This window comes from Panthera leo, chromosome C1, assembly GCF_018350215.1.
Source record: "Panthera leo isolate Ple1 chromosome C1, P.leo_Ple1_pat1.1, whole genome shotgun sequence".
Taxonomy (NCBI): Eukaryota; Metazoa; Chordata; class Mammalia; order Carnivora; family Felidae; genus Panthera; species Panthera leo.
In genome coordinates this window covers 15,712,426-15,718,425 of record NC_056686.1, presented here as the reverse complement: position 1 = coordinate 15,718,425, position 6,000 = coordinate 15,712,426, and positions in this window count along the sequence as shown.

The window sequence follows — 6,000 nt, the reverse complement described above, 5'->3', positions numbered from 1 at the left end:
AGGGCTAGAGCACTGGGGGCTGTCGTGGCAGAAGCAGACCTTGCCTTTGCCCCCCTGTCTGCCCGGTCTGTGCCGGCCCCCCATCTGTGGCAAGGGCAGGCCTCTGGGCTGGCTTTCAGGCTGGGCCCCAACCCACACCCACCTCTCCAGGCTCCAAGATGGGGCCAGGGGAGGCTGAGGAGGAATCTGGCCTCTGGGATCAAAGTGTCCAACGCTGTTTCTCTTGTGCCTGCGCCAGTGCCGTGCTCACTCTGGGCTCCGAGGTGGGGAGGGCGAGCCAGGACACTGACCCGAGGCTGGAATTAGGGCTTGGGTGGGGGGCACCGGGCTCCGGGAAGCACTGGACTCTACTTAGAAATAGCTCTGGTGGTAGAAATGGCAGCCAGAGGTTTCTCCAGACGCAGGAGGCAAGAGGCCTCCCGTGGAGGGACTTGGGCACCTGGCTGACCTACCGTCCCCGTCCCCCGTGCCTCAGAGCTGGTACCTGTCTCTCCAGGCCTCAGGTTCGTTGCCTGTCAAAGGAGGACAAAGCCTTACCTATTGGTGTGAAAAGACTGTCATGGCTTCTAGGGTGCCTGGCCTAATAGGAGGGGTCCTCCCCTGTCCCCTGGGGTGTCCCTGGACATTCATGGTTAACCCTGAGGCGACTTTGCCAAGGAGACGGCCGCAGGCTCAGGCCCGCCCAGTGCCAGGGGACGGGGACCTGGATGTTCTCTACTGCTTAGGCCACAGGGGGTACTTAGCCAGGGACCCTGGAATGTAGAGGTCCCTCCCTCCCTGTACCCGCCCTGCCAAGGGGACAGCCAGGGACGGAGTCTCCTGAAATAACCAGATCTGGTTAGTGAGGCTAATTTTAAAAGCCACTCTGGCTGCCCCATAGGCCCTTCTGGGAAGCCATGAATATCCCTGTGTTGCCCCTGGGAAGCAGGGTGAGGGGAGAGTGGCAGGGGCTGGGGCTGGACTCCCACTCCTGTTAGTGCGGGAGACCCCAAGCTGCCTCCCAGGGCCTGCCCATCTGGGACCCAGAGTCCCAGGCCCAATGTTGGGGCTCGGGGGCCCAGCCTCTGTCCCGATCCACTCAGGGCGAACTCCCGTGGGCTCTCAGGACCCTCCGGCACCTGCACTGGTCTCCCTGAAGCAGCACTGGACGGGGGGACTTAAGCTCTCTGGCTCTCTCCCACTGTCTCCATTGCTATGTTCATCTCTGGATCTCTGCCTCTCCCTGTCTCTGACGCTCGAGGTCCCTCTTTGCAGCGGTGGCTCTGTCCCTCTCTCTCGGGGCCCATCGTGAAGGAGGTCAGACAGCATTCCTGACAGTCCATAGGCTGGACTCTGTGTACCAGGTGGGAGTGGGTGTCCACCTGGGAGCTGAGGGCCCGGTAGGGGAGGACAGCAGTCCTGGGGGCGGACAGGAGCTATAACTGGGCAGGCAGGGGGCCATGTCCAGGCACGACATGGGCCATCTGGACAGGTGCCAGCAGAAGGAATGAGCTCCAGGGGTAGGATTGCCAGATTTAGCAAGTAGAAACACGGAGCCCAGTTAAACTTGAATTTCAGATAAACAAGAAATAATTTTTAGTTTAAGTACACCTCATGCAATATTTGGGACATACTTATACTAAAAAATCATTCCTTGTTTATTTGAAATTCAAGTTTAACTGGTCATCCTATATTTTGTCTGGCAACCCTATCCTGGGAGGCTCTTGGAGGGAGCGGAGAGGTTTCTTAGGAATGACAGGTTTTATACACAGACCGTGGGAGCCCCAGCCTGGTGGGGGTAGCACAACCATACCCCAGTGTCACAGCGCGGGCACACCTCCTGCCCAGAGAGATTTCAGTTCTCTGGGGGTGGGGACAGTCCTTGGGAGGCCGTGACCCCGACATCAGTTACCTCCTCAGTGGAACCATGGACCTCAGAAGGGAGGGTCTGTGTACGTTCTCTGCTGAGCCCCGTGCCTAACCCAGGGCCCGGCACATAGTAGGGGTTTCATAAATACTTGCCGAATGAAGAATCCTCCCAACCCACCCCCATGGGGATGGGGATGCTTGGCCAGCAGGGGGCTCCAGCAGCCTACCTCCCAAGCTCCTTGAGGCTAACTGGTGAGTGCAGTGCCCCCACCCTGGGGACTCCCAAAGTGCGCTGCAGGAAGAGAGTGAAGGGGCAGGCGGAGAGAGGAGGCCAGTTTTTCCCTATCACACCCCTGCCCCAGACCCCAGTTGCAACTCGGAGTTCAGCCTGGGCAAGAGTGTGGAGGGGGGTGGGGATGAGGGCAGGGTGACTTTTGGCTTCTGGCCTTGGGGGGCTGCTTGGGACTAAGGTGGAGGAGCAGGCCGCAGGGGTGTTGGCAGGGCTCGTCTGCAGGGCACTGGGACAGCCAGGGGGATTCCTGGGACCCAGAGGGTTGTGAGTTCTTGTTTCTGGAGAGCTGAAATGGGCATTTTCCTGTGGACTATCAATCTCAGGGGTCTCCCTGGAGGGGATGACTATGCCCTCCCACACCTCCCCAGGAACAGAGTCCCTTAAGTAGCCTTTTCATTCACTCACTCATTCATTCATTCATTCGCTGACTCACCCACTGTCACCATTTGCTGAGAGGAACTCACTTCGGGTCTGGCGCTAAAGGACCTTAGCTACTTGGCTGGGCTCGAACACCTGTTCCACTGCCTGCACTTGCCGCCGGCTCCCGGTGGATCCTGGGCAAGAGACCGAGGACCTTGGTTTTGCCCTCCCTGCGGTGGGGTCGACGCCAGCAGCTCCCTCCCGGGGTAACTAAAGACAGGAGTTGATGCCTGCCCACGGTAGGTGCCGCAGGAAGGGGGCCCTCATGGTCACTGTCATTATCATCAGTATCATTTCGAGGTCCCTCTGGGCTGGGCAGGGAGCTGTCACTGGCCCCGAGGCCCTGGCTTCATGGCCAGTGTCACCCTGAGGCCCCACCTCCTCTCAGGGGTTTCAGCCACCTCAGCCCCCATCCCTCCTTTTCAAGAAATGTCATCTCTTCCAAGGTGTCTGTGGCTTCTAGATGCAGCAATGAATCCTTCAGAGAAAAGCAAAGAGATGGGGACAGAGCCTGGAGCGGCCGTCGGAAGGCAGGGCTTGGGCCTGGCCCCCTCTAACCTGCGCGTGAGCTGGAGCTTGTCCCTTCCTGCCCTGGGCCTCGGTTTCCCCAGTTGTACGGCGAGGGTGTGGGGCTGGACATCCTCCATGCCCGGGAAGGGACCTGTGTGGCATCCTGTTAGTAACGGTTTAGCTCCGAGCCTATAATCACATCTGCCCTGGGAAGAACTAACACAGCGTTTCTTTAAATTGGGCTCTAATTGCGGCTTTTAGTGGAGTCAGCTGCTCCCCTCCCCCAGCTGCTCTGAATCAGGGAGGTTGTCCCAGCCTGCCCCGCCAGGCCCGGGAGTCCCCTGAGATTACTCTGGCTGTCACTGAGCCGGTGACGGGTCAGGGACTGATGTCTCGCGAGGACCTACTGTGTGTCATGCCCTGAGCCGGGCACTTTCCCTCCAGAGGACTCTGGGTCACCTCACTACAATTGTGGGCGGCAGGGGCCACTGAAACCACTTTTCAGAGAGGACATTGAGGCACAGAGAAGTGTAGTCACTTACCCAAGGCTGCTCAGCTAGGATGTGGCAGAGTCCGGATTTGAACCCAGATCTGTTAGATTCCAGGGCTTTGTTCTCAGCCTGAAGCTGAGATGTGCCCTGCCCTGGCTCAGTCCAGCCTCCCTCATGGGGGGCTCTGCAGGGGCAGCCAGCATGGCCAGAGCCCCGGTCGCAGCCTTCTCCGTCCACAGGTGACCACAGCCGTTCTGCTTCTTCCCTACTGGCTAGGACTGGAGAACAGGGTGTCGGTGGACGTGGCCAGAGGCAGCCCCCCTCTCCTCGGGTGGGGCAGGGGCCTGTGGTTTCCCTGTTTGTTCTGGAGATCCCAGCCGCTTCCCTGAGGAGACAGCTAGCGGTTCCCAGGCCACAGCCCCTCGGGTGGAGCCAGACCGCGGCTGGCCAACCTGGGAGCACTGCCCACCAGCCCCACTGGGGTCTGCCAGGCCCTGGCGCTGGGTGGTCTGGGCAGGGGCCAGGAGGGGCCTCGATCTGGGCTGCGGGACAGGAGCCAGGCTTGGAGTCAGGCTCAAGGCTGCCCTGCCAGGGACTCGGAGGGCTCCCGAAGGCTGGGGATGGCTGGACAAGGGGTAGAGGCAGGCATGGGGCAAACATTGTCTTGAGGGGAGCCCAGGAGGGAAGGCCCCAGGCCCCAGTTCCATCTGAGGGCCCCGAGAGAAACATCCATCCCCTTCGGGATTGTCTCCTTTGGATGGCTTCCACTCAACCATTGAGCTGGTTCAGACAGGAGCCTACCTTAGAGGCTGGTGGAGAAGACAGGGTGGCAGGCAGAAGACCTAGATCCCAGCTCTGCCCGCCTCTGGGCCTCAGTTTCTCCATCTGTACCATGGGAAAGGGACAGGACTCCACGTTTGACAAGAGCTCCTCTGGCTGGGTAGGCAGGAGTTGGGGGGGTGGGTAGCCCAGACTGGAAGGATCTCAGTTGTTCCTGGATTTATTTTCAGAAGCTTCCGGCACCACCTCCCTTCCTCCCTCTCCCACCTTGGAGGAATCCCAGAAGTGAACACCTGCTGGAGTGAAAAAGGCTCCTGTGGGTTTTGGAGTCTGACGGACCCCGGTTCAAATCCTGGCCACTGGCTGGCTGTGATCCTGGGCCCATCACGTTCTCTCTGTGCCCTGCAGCTTTAAATACCGTCACGACCCTCCTCCTTGTGTCTCTAGCTGAGCTCCTCCACTGAATCCAGACTCATCCTTCCCAACTACCCACGGGCATGTCCACCCCCGAGTCCAACGGGTATCTCTAAGCCAACGTGAGCCAAACCACTTCTCTATTTTCCCTCCAAATCTCTTCCCCCATGTCCATAAATGCACTCCTCCCAGGTGCCCAGGCCAAAAGCTCAGGGGGCATCCCCGGTTCCTCTACTTCCTCTGCTCCCCACATTCAGTCCCTCAGCAAGCCCTGCTGGCTTTAAGTCCCAAACTTGTCTGGGATCCAGCTGCTTCCCGCCACCACCACACTTAGCTGGCCCAAGCCAGCTCCACCCCCAGCGACAGCAAGGCCTCCAGACTGCCTCCAGCGTCTACTCCTGGTGTTCCCGGTTCTTCCTCTGCACGGTGGCCAGAGTGATCTTTCCAAAGCACAAACTGGACCACGTCACCTTCTGTGTCTAAGCCATTTTAGTGTGTGACTTCAAGTTGGTGTCTGACCCTTTCTGGGCTGCCTTCCTCCCTGGCCTCCAGCCCTGAGCGTGGTCTGGGGGACTGTGGAGAGGGGCCTGTGCCCCAGGAGATCCCTCAGGAGCGAAGGCAGACAAAGGGCACACGAAGCACCAAAACTTGCCATGAGGGAAGATGCCAGGACGGCATCTGCTCATGCCCGGGGAGCGGGCAGCAGCCCCTCAGGCCTTGGCCCCGGGGGCTGTGGGAGGGAGCGGGGTGAATGGTCACATCTCACGCTCCTCCAGATCCTGCCTCAGGACCCTCCTGCACTCTGCCCCGGCCAACGGTCCTCAGGGCTCAGCCTCTCAGCTGCCATCCTCTCCCAACCAGGTGGCCTGAGTGAGCAGGAGCCTAATCACAGGGCCCTCAGCCAGGGTGTGCAAGCCCAGGCTGCCCTCCGATGCCCTGGAGCCAGCCACCCTGGCGGGGGCAGGTGGGGACAGAGGCTCTGCTGGCAGCCCACGGGCATTCCCCACCAGGACAAGGGCCCAGGATCTCCGCCCGTGATGTCCCGCCCCTGCCACCTTTGCAGTGACACTCCCGACCTCTCCTGGCTGCTCACCATGCCCAGAGGAGGTCTGGGCATGATTGAATCCCGCACTGGGGCGCCACGGCGCTCAGCTTCCTGTCCTTCGTCCCTTGGTGGTGTGTGACTTTACATAAAGTGACCGGTTTCTCTCTGCTTCCGTTTCTTCCTCTGTAAAATGGAGACAG